Consider the following 15,040-nt stretch of genomic DNA (forward strand, 5'->3'; position numbering starts at 1 on the left):
GGCAAGACAGAAAGGGAGAAAATGAGATGGAAAAAAAAAAAAAAAAAAACAAACTCGTGGGTCAAGATAAAGGCAGTTTAATAAAGAAAAAGCAAAAGCTGCGCATGGTAGCAAAAGGAAAAACAAGATTTTATTCTCTACTTCCCATTAGCAGGCAATGGCCAGCCACTTCCTGGGAAAGTAGGGCTTTGGAATACATAGTTCTTCCTCCAGAAGACAAAACGTCACAAAAGATGAATGTCCCCCCTCCTCTTCCTTTTCCCTTAGTTTTTATATCTTAGCTGATGTCATATGGTATGGAATATCCCTTTGGTTGGTTTGGGTCAAGTGTCTTGGCTACATCCCCTCCCAAGATCTTGCCCCCTTCCAGCCCCCTGGTGGGGGGGAAATATTGGAGAGACAGCCTTGATGCTGTGGCAGCACTGCTCAGCAGTAGCCAAAACATTGGTGTGTTATCAACCCCTTCCTGCATACCAATAGAAAGCACATCCCTATGCAGCTTGACCCAATACACATGGGTAAAGCTGGTGGTTGGTTGTTGAAGAGGCTTATTTGAGATTTCCATAGCTTGCACTTCCCACCACACTTTGGCCATAAATCCAAAACTGTCCAATGAAACTAAGGAGTCCCAGGAGGCTCATGACAGCCATTTAATAAAATGATACTTTTTTAGTTCCTTTTGTGCAGGTGCAGCCTGTAGCGTAGTATTTTGTTACGAACAGATCACAAAGAAGTGCTCCTTTCTGTAACACTGTGAATTTGGGAGGAGTTTGGGGTTGGTTTTGTTTCATTAGTTATTACAGCTGGTGGGAGAGAAGGCTATTCCTGGGGGTCTCTGTAGCCAAGAATGTTATGCAAAATACAGCCAGTTGATAATATCCATGTTTGGAGAATCTAGCCGCAGGTGGTCACGGCTAAAACTGGTTTTTTCAGCCCAATTTGGTAACTTAACCTTTAATACACAGTGCCAAAGACCTATGGGTCAGCCTAACTGAGAGGGCAGTTGCATGTTTCTGTCAGTTCAGATGTTTTTATTCATGCAAGCTGGGGTGGCTTTCAATATGTTTCAGCTGCATAGCTGGAAATGTTTGCAAATAGGCATGCTGTTGGAGTGATCGGCTAATGAGATGAAAATAAATTCTGACCAAATTTTCATGTACTAATTTATTTTCTGCTTGCATCTAAATGCTCTACATCTATTCCTTATTATTTGTAAAACTTACTCATGTCCTAAGAAGCTCAATGAAGAGTAAAATGCTGTAGAGGCATGGGCTATCAAACTGATAATATAAATTGGCAGAGGATATATCATATCATGACATGGTCGTTATGGGATACCGGCTTGATTTAATTCACATAAAAGTCATAAATATCCATGGATCTGCTGAAGGCTAGGATTAGGGGCTGCAATATGCCTTAGACCTGTGGGGATTTGAGAGCTTTTTGAGTAGTGTTAATAAACTGCATCTCTTAGGGGAGAGTGTTTGAATGCAGTAGAATGCTTTCCTTAATGATGGCAATTTTGTGCATTGCAGGACATGGAAAACCTCATGTCTCTAGGTAAACTGCAAAAGCCATTCTTGTTAAAAGCATGTCTTATTGCTAAGCATAATATATTGTGGAAATGGAAATCTCTGTGTGGATTAGACAGCTGATTGGTACAATGCAATGAATCCACTGGAGAATTTAGAGAGGATTTCATGCTGTTTGCAGAATATGAAGGTTATTTAATGGAATTTGGCTCCGATTTCCATAGTTTGTACAATTATTGGTATGTTAAGCATAGTGCTCTTTCTCTAGTGCAATATAATCTGGTTTTTAAATGTTTAGTTGCAGATACTTGTATCTCTTACACATCATTTCCTCTCCTTTCTTCCCTAGAAAAATTAATTTATTTGAACTAGAGTGAATATACTGCAGATTATTCTTCTAGTACACTATTCATGCTATTTTAAAGGGAAAAATAATTTTCCTCACACCTTACAAAAATACTTCAAAATAAAATAAAATTATAGAAAGCACCTCCCAGCCAAGCAGTGACAAGCACTGATTTGTTGAGCTGCAGCCAGCCTCTGTAAGGTATATGGGTACCATTGATGCCATTTCCAAACTGTATCAGAGTGAGCCTGGTAACCCATCTTCCTATAATATGTTTTAATTGCAAAACCTTTCTCCTTACCAGATACTATTCAGGCTAAACTTAAGACAACCAGACGTCTTGGCATCTTCTGATATACCAGTGTTTTAACCTGGTTATGGCTACATCCTGTATTGGCCATGTGTTGGTGGCACACCCTTTATAACAGATGTTTGCCAACACTGAAAGAGTTAATAGGTTGCAGAGCCCTTATTTGAGACGGCGAGTAGCCTCTCAGAAACCAGTTTTCACTGAAATGGAGGGATGCAGAACAAGTGTGTTTCAGGAAGAACAGAGAATTACATTTTGGTCTATATTTGCAATCAGAAATATGCATTCTAGCAAAGCCTTGGTCAAAGGCATTTTGCTTGCTCAAGTGAGTATTAAGGTTCAAAAATATGCACATATTCAAATGACAGTGCCATTCTCCCATAAATATTAGGAGTCGGGGAAATAAGAAGGTAAAGATGCTGATTTGCATTTATTTTTCTGTCAAAAATTGCTAGAAGTCTTCCTTCTATTCCTACAGATCAGGAAAGATTTAGGAGCAGAATTGATATGAAAACTGCACGTGTCACCTCCCCACTCCCCAGCGATTATCTATATCTTCATTGCAGTTATTTTTATGGCTTTATATTTGTATGTATTTATATGTTTTTGTTTCCATAATGCTTCAGTCACTCAATCTTAGATGCAGTAACTATTTAAAAGCCTGAACCATGAATTCTCAGTGTCTCACGAGCCAGAGACTTCCAGGGATTTTAGAGTGAAACAACCTCATCGTAGTTACAGCTAAACTGATTGGATCAGAATGGGCTTATGGGCAATAAGGTTGCAGCAAACTGCTTGCTGAGTCACCCTGTGGTCTCCTTTCAAAGGAGTCATGGAAAGCATGCTCTAAAGGCTAATAAAAATTGCAGCGAGAACATTGCAAGCACAGGATGAATGACTTCATAAACAGGTTTATAGCGTAACTGGAATTTCCAGGCCATATAATCAACACTTAAACCTTTTTTTGAACTTGTAGATGTGTTTCAGCGTGCAAACACATTGGGTAGAGTACCATGGCATAAAATTATATTTTCTTCTGAAGCTACTCATCCTACAAATCATTTTAGTACCAAAATGAGCAGTCTCCATCAATCTCACTATCCCTTTTCACAGCGTAATTTACTTTCACTATTCACTTTTCATTTACAAGTCCCCAGAGTTGCTCTGTTCCTCTGGCTTGGCTGGTGCTAATGAGATGTACCACAAAGGAAAATGTAGAAATGTTTGTGAAAACTGAATTTAAGGAAATTGTACTGTGCAGTGTAGGAAAATGCAGGTAATTTGGCAGTATGATTGCCTTGTTTGTGCCTTTAAGAGCACCTTGCATGCCATCAGCCAGTGATGTAACTTGTTGAATCATCTCAGCAGCAGTGATGTCAGTAGTAGAACACAGGGGGAAGTACAAATCTTTCTGCAGAGCTTGTGTCCTGTCTCCCTTCTTGGTGGAATTAACCAGAGACAAAGAAAAAAAAATGGTCAATTTGTTATTGTGTGATTTTGAGCAGTTTATAATTGGTAAGTCAGTGAAGGTACTTAGATGTGAAGAAGTAAGAATATAACTAACAATATTTTGATAACTAGCACTGTTAGACATGTGGCAACACATTGATGGGTATGATAGTGCTTGGCTACAGAAGTCAAAGAATGGGATTTATTAACATAATACAGCAAGAAATAGTAAGAGCTGGAGCATGGGGAGCACAAGCAAGGAACCTGAGGAAGAATAGCCATGGAGTAGGCAACGCACAGAAGGATGACTTGTTGGCATGAAGGGGGAAATGGATATGGTGAGAAGTTGTTCTTTAAGTCTGAGCTGGTCTGAGGGCTTGTGGGGGGGAGTGTAGATACAAGAGGAAGACAGAGTGTGAGGCTGTGGGCTGAAAATTTAGAGGCAGGTTTAGCTCTAAGGGAGGTGCAAAAATCGCAAGTAGTGCAAGGAAGAGAAAACAGATGGTTTGGGAGAAAGATGATGATGACTGGAAAAGGGCACGGAAGAGTAGCTGCTGAAGGAAATTATGTACTGGTGTTTTTCCTGGCTTTGAGTGCATTTGGCTTGGAAATAGAAGAACTGCTGCCAACCACACTTTTCAGATCTTCCTCTCTGTAGGAAGCACAATGCAAAAATCTGTGACAGACCTCTATCTTTTGTATTGTTACTTAAAAGTCAGTAACTTTAGAAAACAAATAAAAACCCTAAAAAAAAAAAACCCCAACCAAAATAAGATCCAAGCTTTTAGGTAAAAAAATCAGTGTCTGTCTTCTAAAGGCAAAGAAATAAAACCTGGCAGTGGCCTCTTGCAATAAAAATACCTCTTATAAAGGCAGAGAAGAGACTTGGCTTGCCATGAAAAAGGATGAGGTTTGGTGATTGTGGGTTTTTGTTTTGTTTAGAAACTTGCTGACCTATAAACAGTCTAGTCCAAGCATCTAGCTCAACAGAATCATGAGAACTAAATTTCAGTCAGTGCCCTGTTACAAACACATCCAGCATTTTTAGTCCCCTTTCTCTAACAGAGGCTCATCATTTCTTGCTTCCCCCAAGTAAGAGTAGGATCATTCAGGGAATGAATATCTAGTACCTACTGAATGAAGGAAAATGTATTCATATTATTAAATCTCTAGGACAGTTGAAATGTTTTGATGTGGCTAAGCAGCTGACTCAGAATTTTCTGATTCATCTGTCTTATGGTCTTCCAAATCACTAATGATAATTATCTAAATGTCTTCAACTTGTTTCTAATGCAGTTACACCACCCTGATGAAGAAGTGCTCTACATGTGCAAGAACAATGTTTCATTTGCTTCTGGTTCTTTTATTGTTACAGTGCATGTAGATAAGATGCTGTTTTCATAGCTTTCAGATGAACTTGCTCTCAAATGCCTGGTGTCATCAGTAAAAGCTGCTTGTAGTAAATAATAATGAATCATTAGATTTGGCTAGCCATGTTATCATTTGCAGTACATCATGGTAATGTTACATGTTAGGTCTACTGCATAATTACTTCAACAGGTTTTTTTGTCACAGGATCAGATGCATTAGCTATCAATAGCAGCATCAAATCAGTTATTTGACTTCAGTTAAGAGAGACGAGTGATCTCTAGACCTTAGGATTTGAAAAAGGCTTGATTGCTAGACTGAAGCTTTGGTTACTGTAGGGGCTCTTTTATTTGTCTGCAGAATCTCTTTCCAAACCCCACTTTATGACATGTATGACAAACAAAGTCCTAGTGAGTACTTCTCAGTGATGATTAGACATCTGATCATTTTAAAATTAAATTTAAATGTTTTTAGTGAAGTATATTTGACAAATAAGGATTCTATAATTGTTGTTTTGAATATCTTGTTTCTAAATCCCCAATTTTGACAGGAATATGATTAGGTAAAGCAAATTCAAACTGCACTGCCAATGTTTTTGTTAGTATTTTGTGCATACTATGAATCAGTGAAATAAGCTCATAACTGTTGCCATTTCCTATATCTGTTCCTGGCTTCCAAATAAAGAGATATAATAGCATTCCTGAGAGGTCCTGGCAAATTATCACTCGTGGAGTCAGTACTGTGTAGCATAGTGCATAGAAGATTTAAGCCAAATTGTTTTTACTTTAACCTGCGTTAATGTTGGTCACTGTAGCATGTTAGTACAATTAAATTCTAACAGACTGATTAAGAAATGCTAGAGTTTTAGCAATCTAAGCATAAGTTACTGCTAGGGCTCCTGCTATATCAACTGACCTTTCAAAAATTCCCTTTTATGTAGGGTTTGGGAAAGGCTTCTAGTAGAAATACTGTCCAGCAGTATATCATTAGGAGGATGAATTACTGCACAGCTATGTTAACTGCAAAAATTAATTATCAATAGACAAAATATTAACTATTTTTCTATTTAAAACTTAATTAAAATAGTCATCCCAACTTTCTGTATTTTGTGGTTTTTTTTAATATGATGATGAATTCCACCATCGCCTTGTGATGAATAAGCAGTAGCTGAATACTCTCAGTTTCTGCCTTTACAGCAATATACCTTTGAAGTGGAAGTATGCCTTCTTGACAGGGTCAGAGTAGGTCAATTAACAGTAATGAAAGCACTTTTGTGAAGACTTGCAACAAGAAATCCTTGAGAGGTGAAGATAGGCTCACACAGGTCACAATAAAACATCATCATCTACACGCCAGTTGCCTGACGTAATGCTACTGTCCCTTTGGCTTCAATACTCAGCCACTACCTGGGACTTCTGAAGACTGTTTCCCTCCGAGAAAAAGTCATGAGTGCAAGCTAGTTGTCAACCTAATAGGCATTCTGTCTTGTTTTCTTAATAAGTACTTACTTTTCTCCACCAGGACACGGAAGGGAAAGCAGGCAGTCCACAAGGCCCACAGACCTTACATTTCTATACTGAGTGACTCAGTTTTGTCTGAGCATGGTGATGGTTCTTCATGGCTCCCTGGTAACCTAGTTTGACACACCTGCAAGCTATAACAAACTTCCACATCTTGCAAACAGGTTCCTTATTTCTCACGTGGCAGGCACATGTTATGGAGTGGGGGTTGTAGCCCCTTTTTCTCCAAGTCACCCAAAGGTATGCGTTTTAGCAATTTTTTGGTTCTTGCTTAGCATAACTTCTGAGGATGAGGATCATTTTGTCTAACTACACCTGAGCTGGTTGATGGGACTGCCTTTTTACAATCTGTGGAGAGGAGTGCCTGCTTCTCTCCATTGACTGCAAAGAGAGGTTATATGGCTGTGTCAGTAGTTGCCTGCCACAGAACTCAAATGCGCTGTTGTAGCCTCATCCCTATGATACTACAAATGTCTGTGATTATCTTTGGCATAGGGTCACTAGGTGGCAGGCATTGCCACCTTCCAACATAACCCTGAGCACTAAAAATCATGCTTTTCTAGTATCTTTCCTCACTTCTCTTCAGTAGGGACAGTTGTGAGATTTCAGCAACATCCCTATCCCATGGAGCTCTCCACCTCTAGCAGTGGGTCAAGCTTCACACCAGCCAGCCTTAGTCCTTTCTGATACTCGATTTGAGCAGTGTCTGAATGCTTCTGCCTTCTTGTCCCTCTCAGTCTCTAGTGCCCTCATTCTACATCTTTCTGTAGTTCACTGTGAGACCAGGAGAAGGACATGTGGAATTGTCATTCAAACCTGACCATGGTCAACTGGGATGTCAGTCAAGTTGGCCCACCAATGCTAAACAGCACTCTGCTTGTGGCATTTCTTTTCCTTCACTGGTGAGCAGCTCATGAAGGACTGAATCAAACAGTGTCACCTGCTTGTCTCTGCATTGTTTTAAACCTCTTGGCCACTTCATCAATATATGCAGATTCATATGTCAGGCATTTCCCCTGAATGCTTTTTAAGCTTTAGGTCAATGGAGCAGTTTGCTGGTTACTCTTTATGTTTAGGCATAATCCCTAAGCCTGCACTTTTTTTTTAGTATTGCCTATGTTGTAAATTAGTGCATTTAGGTCAAAACAATGAAAAGCACCAAATGACATGAATTTCTAGATATGGATGCCAGTAGCTGTCAATGTAAAGTTAAGATCTGTAAGGCTGGTGCATCTGTCTAGCCGTCTGGTATCCAGCGTGGTAAGAAAGCCTTCTTCATATTCATTGTCTTCAACCGTGACTGCCACCCAGTCTTACAGTTGTATTCGTATTGTTGCACCTCTACTATTTCCTAACCTCTGCACACTTGCTTTCTTTTTCATATTCACCATGTCCTTCAGTTCTGTTTCTATCATTTCAGCACAGTACTCTTTAGAAAAGTTTTTTAGCAAATCCATCTAACATCATAGTGTTTCAGTAGGTCTTCCTCTTTGCATCTTGCTGACTCACCATGGTATTTGACAGGGTTGGCTACTGAAAATGTAATTCATGGCATGCTGTTGGAGTGGAGCTGATGCAAGACAGGGTACCACTTTTTCAGACAGAGTGCAGTCTAGGCTTTGCCTGGTGATTGAAATACTGTCACAACAAATTTTTTGACTGGTAGACAATACTGATGATCTTGGAGATTTGTGTATCCTTTGAACAACATTTCTCAAAGAGACAAAAATGTTCAATGCATATACATTTTCTTGTCTAGCCTTTTCCTACTGACATTTCCTGTGATGTTTTAGTGTGCGTCACATTTGAGAATAGCAAATGCTCTGTGTCACCAGCAGCTCAGTGCTATGATTAGCATATAAATGCAACATACACTTGAAGACCTCTTTTCATTTGGGGTGCGAGAGAGCAAAACTGTATGGAGCTGCAGTTTTACTGCAGTGTGGGCAGGGAATCACACAACAATCACAGTAGCAAAATACACAGATTTTACGTGTGATGGTAAGCTGACCATCTTCTTGACAGTCTGCCTACATTAGCCCTTCCTAATGTTTGGTCCATATAAGAAAAATGCTAGGTTCGCAAAAATTGCAGGCATATCACTCTGAGGTAACCTTAAAACACTTATTTGAAGGCCTGATTTATTATTCATTGAATTCAAATAAGGTTTTATGTTTGTGTTTACTTGTGTTGGCTACTAGAAAAGGCCTTTAAAGTCTTACAGCATTGTTTTTTGGTTCTTTTTTTGCAGGGAGAGGTGGGCGGGGAATGTGACTGAAAGGGGTTGGATAGAAGTATGCTACTTTAGCTCATTTTGGGTAATTTTTTTTCTTTTTTTGCAAAGAGGAAGTTTAAGGTTATTACAATACTAAGCAGGTAGTTGAATGCATCTTATCTGATAGACTGCAGAATTGCACTGTCTGAGCTGCTGGTTTTGTGCTATTGCTGGCAGAAAAGGAGGAGGGACTGGAGTTGTCCTACTCTGTCTGTACTTTGTAGATGCTATTGCTGTTGCTTCCTTGTATTTTATGAGAAAGGGATCTTAAAATTGCTGGTTTGTTGTCAATAACACAACTAATGAACATTTTCTGCCACTTATGCCATCTCTGTAACCTGATGGAATGACTAAGCAAAAGGTAGTTTGTTTTTTTTCTTTTCTTTCATGGGTACTGCAATTTCAGGAGGACCAATGCATTTCTGTGTCAGAAGTGGTGGCAGATCTCAAGTCTCTGGAGGAATAGTATTTCATGGGCCATGTGGCTTGCAAAAACAGCTACCAATAAAAGCCCTATTGTTTGTATGTGACCTGCACATGTAACGAGAGACTCTCACACAACATTTTCAGCCCAAACAGACAAAGGATAGAAGAAACAGGGGCACAAAGTGTATTATGTGACCAAAATCTCCCGAAGTTTCTGGAAGAGCCAGGCCATCTAGGTTCTAGATTATTAGCTTGCCTGCAAAATGCTCCTTTAGTTGCAGAAAAATGCTTGAGAAAAGAAAATAATCTATGCAAGTCACAACCACAACTTGCCTGGCAATTGCAGCTCTTGTCCTGGTACAGAAAAGATACAATGGCTTGAGTTCAGAAAGAGCTTTGTTGACAGTGGCCTTTGTGGATTAACCTTAGATGGATGTGATGTTGTTGTTATAAGTGAGGGCCCTGTGTGTGAAGAAGTGATGTCTGTTTTGTGTATTGCTTTGTAAAACCCTTTGTGACATCGCAAAGGGAAAACAGAAAGGTGATAGGAATGGTAAGATGCGACCAGTTAAATATAATGCTTCTGTAGCACAATAAAACCATAAAAGAAAGGTGTTAAAATGAGGTGGAATCTCCTGAGGCTATGTCATCCTTATCTCGGAAGCAATCTTCAGTATATCATTTCCCTAATTGCTGCTTTTGACAGAAGATGACAGCCTCTCTGTATTCAAGTTCAAGGAGATTTTCTGTCCTCAGCATGGCTGTAGGTTTTATTGCTTTCAGCTCAACAGAGACTCCCAAAGGGAAATGAGATTGGACATAATTTTTGCTATCAGCCCTTTGTTATTGGCAAAGAGAAGGAATGGTATGTTCCAGCACATTATGGTTGGCTGAAGATTGGAAAGGCAAGTAGCATTTCTCTAGCAGAAATAAAAATGCTCTGTGCCTTATGTGTTTATGCCAGCAGTAACTGCTGAGTCTGCGAGCATCAGTTCTTCATTGCTAAGCGTAATGTAATTACCAAACTGAACAAGAATTAGGTCGTCTGGCCCTTATTTCAGCAAATTATTTTTGCAATTTATTTTGATCCCTTATTCAGGGATTTCTGCTTTTCAAAAATTTAGCACAATTTTCTCAGTTAAGATTCCTTCCAGAGCAGGAAGCTACTGTCTTTGAGAGGACAACAGCCTTAAGATCATTTCCAGTGACTAACCTAAAGGAGACAATAGGGTGCTCTTATGAAGTTGACACCAAGTTTGGGGAAGAGTTGAGGTGATTGATGATGGGGCTGCCATTCAGAAGAACCTAGACAGGTTGGAGACCAGTGGGAACCTTATAAAATTCAACAAGAACAAATTCAAAGTCCTGTTCCTGGGAAGGAAGAACCTCCTGCAACAGCAAAGGCTGGAAGCAGCTCTGGTGTAAAGGACCTGGGAGTTGTAGGTAGATAGCAAGCTGAAAAGAGGTCTTTGGGGAGACCTAATAGTAGCCTTCCTCAATACCTATGAGGAGATTATTGAGAAGATGGAGCCTGGTTCTTCATAGTGGTACATGGCAGGAGGTTGAGAGGCAAGAGAAATAAACTGAAGCAGGAGAGGGTCCAGCTGGATAGAAGGAAATGTTCTTTCATCATGAGGATGATTAACAGTGGACCAGTCTGCCTGCTGAGGTTGTGCAGTCTCTACCCTATGAGGTTGTCAAGACCTGACTGGATAGAGCTGTAAACAGCCTTGTCTGATATCATAGCTGGCCCTGCTTTGAGCAGCAGGTTGGACTGAGTGACCTCCTTAGGTCCCTTCCAACCTAAATTATTCTGTGATTCCATTATATATTTCAGCACTGACCTTATTGGAAAAAAACTGTCCACAAACTTGAAACATCCTCAACAGGAAATGGAGTCAGGGTTTCTAGCATTGCTGAATGGTACATTACTTGGAAAAGAGGAGTGTGTGGTACCTTCTGTGGCTGGTTCTCTGAATGTGAATCATCTTGGTGTAAGCTTTTCTTTTGAATCTGATTCAAAGAGTGAAATATTGTTTGGCTTTTTTTTTTTTTTATTAGGCCTGCCAGGTTTTGAAAACCTAGCTGAGGAAAAACAAACCTATTGCTAAATATCAGATCATCATCTCTAACTTTGAGAAATGAAAAGCTTTTGAGAGAGTGAATGCAAGACCCATAGAAATAATTGCTAAAATAATTCCCATTTGTCATAAAATGAGGTGGGTATTGATAGCAGAACTCCATCAAGCCTGAGGGGTAATAGAATGTAACAGAGAAGGTCTAAGCTGATTATGCCTGATGATAAGGCTTAATCAGGAAGTGCATGCTGACACCAGCAGGCATGACCAGAGCACATGACAAACTCATATCCAGCTGGAGGGTGAAAAATAAAAAAACCCCACAAACTAGGGGGTGCTCATATTTCAACCAAATGGACCTTAGATTTTATGATGTGCAAACATTTCCTCCATCATGGAAAAATTCTTTCCCAAGATTTGTATTGGACAGCTGATCATCTTTGAGGAAAGACAGCCGTACTGAGAGAAACACAATTTGTGTCTTTTCATTTTGGGTCTGATTTTGGTCCTGAGAAGAATCATGTGGATTTCAGGGGAAGGTCAGGAAGTGGGGTAGGTGAGAACAGACACACGTGCAATACTGAGAAAGATACAGTGCCTCAGTATAGTTATCTCAATACAATATTTTGCAATTTTTACATCTTCGAGAATTATTACTTTAATTTAAGCAAATATAAACAATGACTATTCTTAGTCCTAACCAGTTTTTAGATGGAGGAAAGTAAGTTTCAAAACATGTTAGCTAGTTTTTGTTATAAGATCAGTGCATCCTCTTTTTTTAGCAAGATGTTACATGGCCACTGGGCAAATGCTTTTTTAAAATTCACTTATGTGACTTCAGAGTCATGAAACTTTATTTGCATTGAAAGTAGAAAAAAATGGTTCTTGGAATCCAGGAAGAAATGAGGTAGCTAGAGCTGCATTTTAATCCTTTTGTTGAGTGCTAAATTTCAAAAGGGTCCTGGATGTATTCAGTTTAGAATGGCTTGACTTTGTCTTGATGCTAGCTGTGTGAGATAAGTCATTCTATTTCCTATTTATATCCATAGAAACATAGCAAAACACGGCAAAAAGAGCTTTCCCCAATGCCTCCTCTTCCAAGCTAGATGAGAATATTTTGATAAATGACAGCATGGACCACAGTTCTGTGCAGTCTGAGATTTTTCTTATCAGTGGGTTCTCACTCTATCAGGGAGAAAAATAGGAAGATGCGCCACAGCTCTTATATATTTGAAGTTCTCCTCTGAAGCCTGTTGAAGGCATTGATGGACTTTGTGGTAATTTAAATGCTTGTGTATCAGATCAATATTCCTGTTTCTCAGGATGAAGTGTCATAATCTAAGATCTGACTCCATAATCTAAGATCTAACTGCATGAAATTGAGTTGTTTGTTGTGTTGAGAAGTTTAATCAACTTTTCACTCTCTAAGCCAAGAGCAGACCTGATAGTGAAGTGAGACATTTTCCCCAGAAAAAAATTTGAATGAAAAGGCTGGGTTTGGGGTTTCCAAAGGCAAACATTGTCATGATTCGGCACAGAAACAGTTAATATCACCTTAAACTATGAATTCAAAACTGAGGAGAAAAAAGAAAAAAAAAAAGCAGAATGAGGTAAAAGTGTTATGGTAACAAGAATTATGTTTTTAAATGGGAGAACAGTTCTTGTAGAAGAACGTGGACAAAACCCAACTGACTGGCAAATATATGCACTTCTGACTTGCCATCTTTTGTTACTTAAGAACTAATTAACTAGTAAAAGATTATTTTTGTGGCGTATTACGGAGCTGCCTCTTTGGCCCTAGGCCTGTGGTATGCTGCTCTTGCTACAAGTGGAGCAGTCCTTATGGACCGAGTTCCAGCAGAGGTGAGCTGTGCGTTGAAATCAGAGGAGGGAAAGAAATGGAAAGGTTGACCTGTCTGTGATAGTCTGTAAACAGGAGCCGAAGCTGCGATTCTGTCTTTGGAGTCAACTCAGGTTCACAGCAGTACTTGTGCAGATAGCGATGTATCCACACGTATTCACATCATGTGATGTATTTTAAGCACTGCAGTGTCAGGGACATAGGCAGAAGTGAAACCAGGGTGAACGCACTAACTTGAGAGACTTGAGAATAGAGAGGGAGTAGATTAAAGAACTTTCTAACTTTCGTACATGCTTGTCAATAAAAGACCTGAGCGCAGAGGCCAACTGCTGTAGAAGAGCCCACATCTATGCTGATAGGCAGTCTGCTAATACAGACATTCATCTCTGTAGGTACTGTTTATTTACAACATTTTGTGAGCCTGTTCTCTCATTCCAGTGTGACTGTTGACTGAGCTGAATGCTGAGGTCAAATCCTCTGTTGTTTTGTAGTCCTGTTTGGTTTTAATTAGGGTTACACCAGGATTTATTACTTCATAGTGGAGTAGTTTTCAGCAAAATGTGTTGTGTTACTGTTTGACAATGCTATTCAAATAGTGTTGACTTTTATTCAATGTTGCTTCCTTTTCTCCCTTCAACAGTAATGAATTTAAGGGTGGCAGGGATCCCTGTAGGAGAATTGTTAACATTTATAACTTACAGAGGAAAAATAGGAAGGGATAAAATGAGTCTTCCATAACTGATTGAAGTCCTGTGGCTTCCCTGTTTATTCCTTTTCTTATATTGTGGCCTCTTTTTTTGTTGGTGTTTTTTTTAAATGAGTTGTTTAATCTGATCAAGTTAAATTCTCTGCACATTTGATGTGGAATAATTAAAAGTTATTACCACATTTTTTTCCCTGAAAAGTGCCAGTAACTTAGGAATCTTCTGTCTATGGCCACTGATACAGTTTTCTAACTGCCAAGTGAGTCTTTGGATGCAAGGAATTTTTCTGAGCCTCTTCTACAAGTGAGAAACCACCTTGAAAATACATATAGCATAGCAAACTGTTTAAGAGATGTGGCTGAAAACATATTGATAGGCTGTTAAAAGTATTCATGGGTACTGAAAATTTAACCACTCGTTTAACTTCTGAGGTAAACAGTAAGGATGGATTTTGTACAGGGTCACTATAATGAATTCCTTGTTTACATGTCCAGTGTTAGATTACATCAGAATAAATAATAGTAACTCCAAGAAAGCTGAAAGAGTGGAGTGATTTCAGGGTACCCCAGTGTATTTTGGAGCACAGTTAGGGGTTCCAGGGCATCATCTGAAGTGGTACAGAGCTGGGTGTGTTGACAATTTGGTTGCATAGGCCTAGACTGCCTGAAGCCCCTGTGTGACCTGTTGTAGCTGTGGAAGAGAAAATTCTTGCTGTGTTTCTTCTCTTAAATCATAGAATCATAGAATGGTTTGGGTTGGAAGGGACCCCTAGAGGTCATCTAGTCCAACCCCCCTGCAGTGAGCAGGGACACCGCTAACTAGATCAGGTTGCTCAGAGCCCCGTCCAACCTGGCCTTGAATGTTTCCAGGGATGGGGCCTCCACTACCTCTCTGGGCAACCTGTTTCACCACCCTCATTGTAAAGAATTTCTTCCTTATATCCAGACTAAACCTACCCTGGTTTAGTTTAAAGCCATTACCCCTTGTCCTGTCACAGCAGACCTTGCTAAAAAGATTTTCCCCATCTTTCCTATAGGCCCCCTTTAGGTATTGAAAGGCTGCAATCAGGGCTCCCCTCAGCCTTCTCTTCTCCAGGCTGAACAAGCCCAACTCCCTTAGCCTGTCCTCATAGGAGAGGTGCTCCAGCCCTCGGATCATTTTTGTGGCCCTC

This window comes from Egretta garzetta, unplaced genomic scaffold (genome assembly GCF_000687185.1).
Source record: "Egretta garzetta isolate BGI_Z169 unplaced genomic scaffold, ASM68718v1 scaffold405, whole genome shotgun sequence".
NCBI classification, from domain to species: domain Eukaryota; kingdom Metazoa; phylum Chordata; class Aves; order Pelecaniformes; family Ardeidae; genus Egretta; species Egretta garzetta.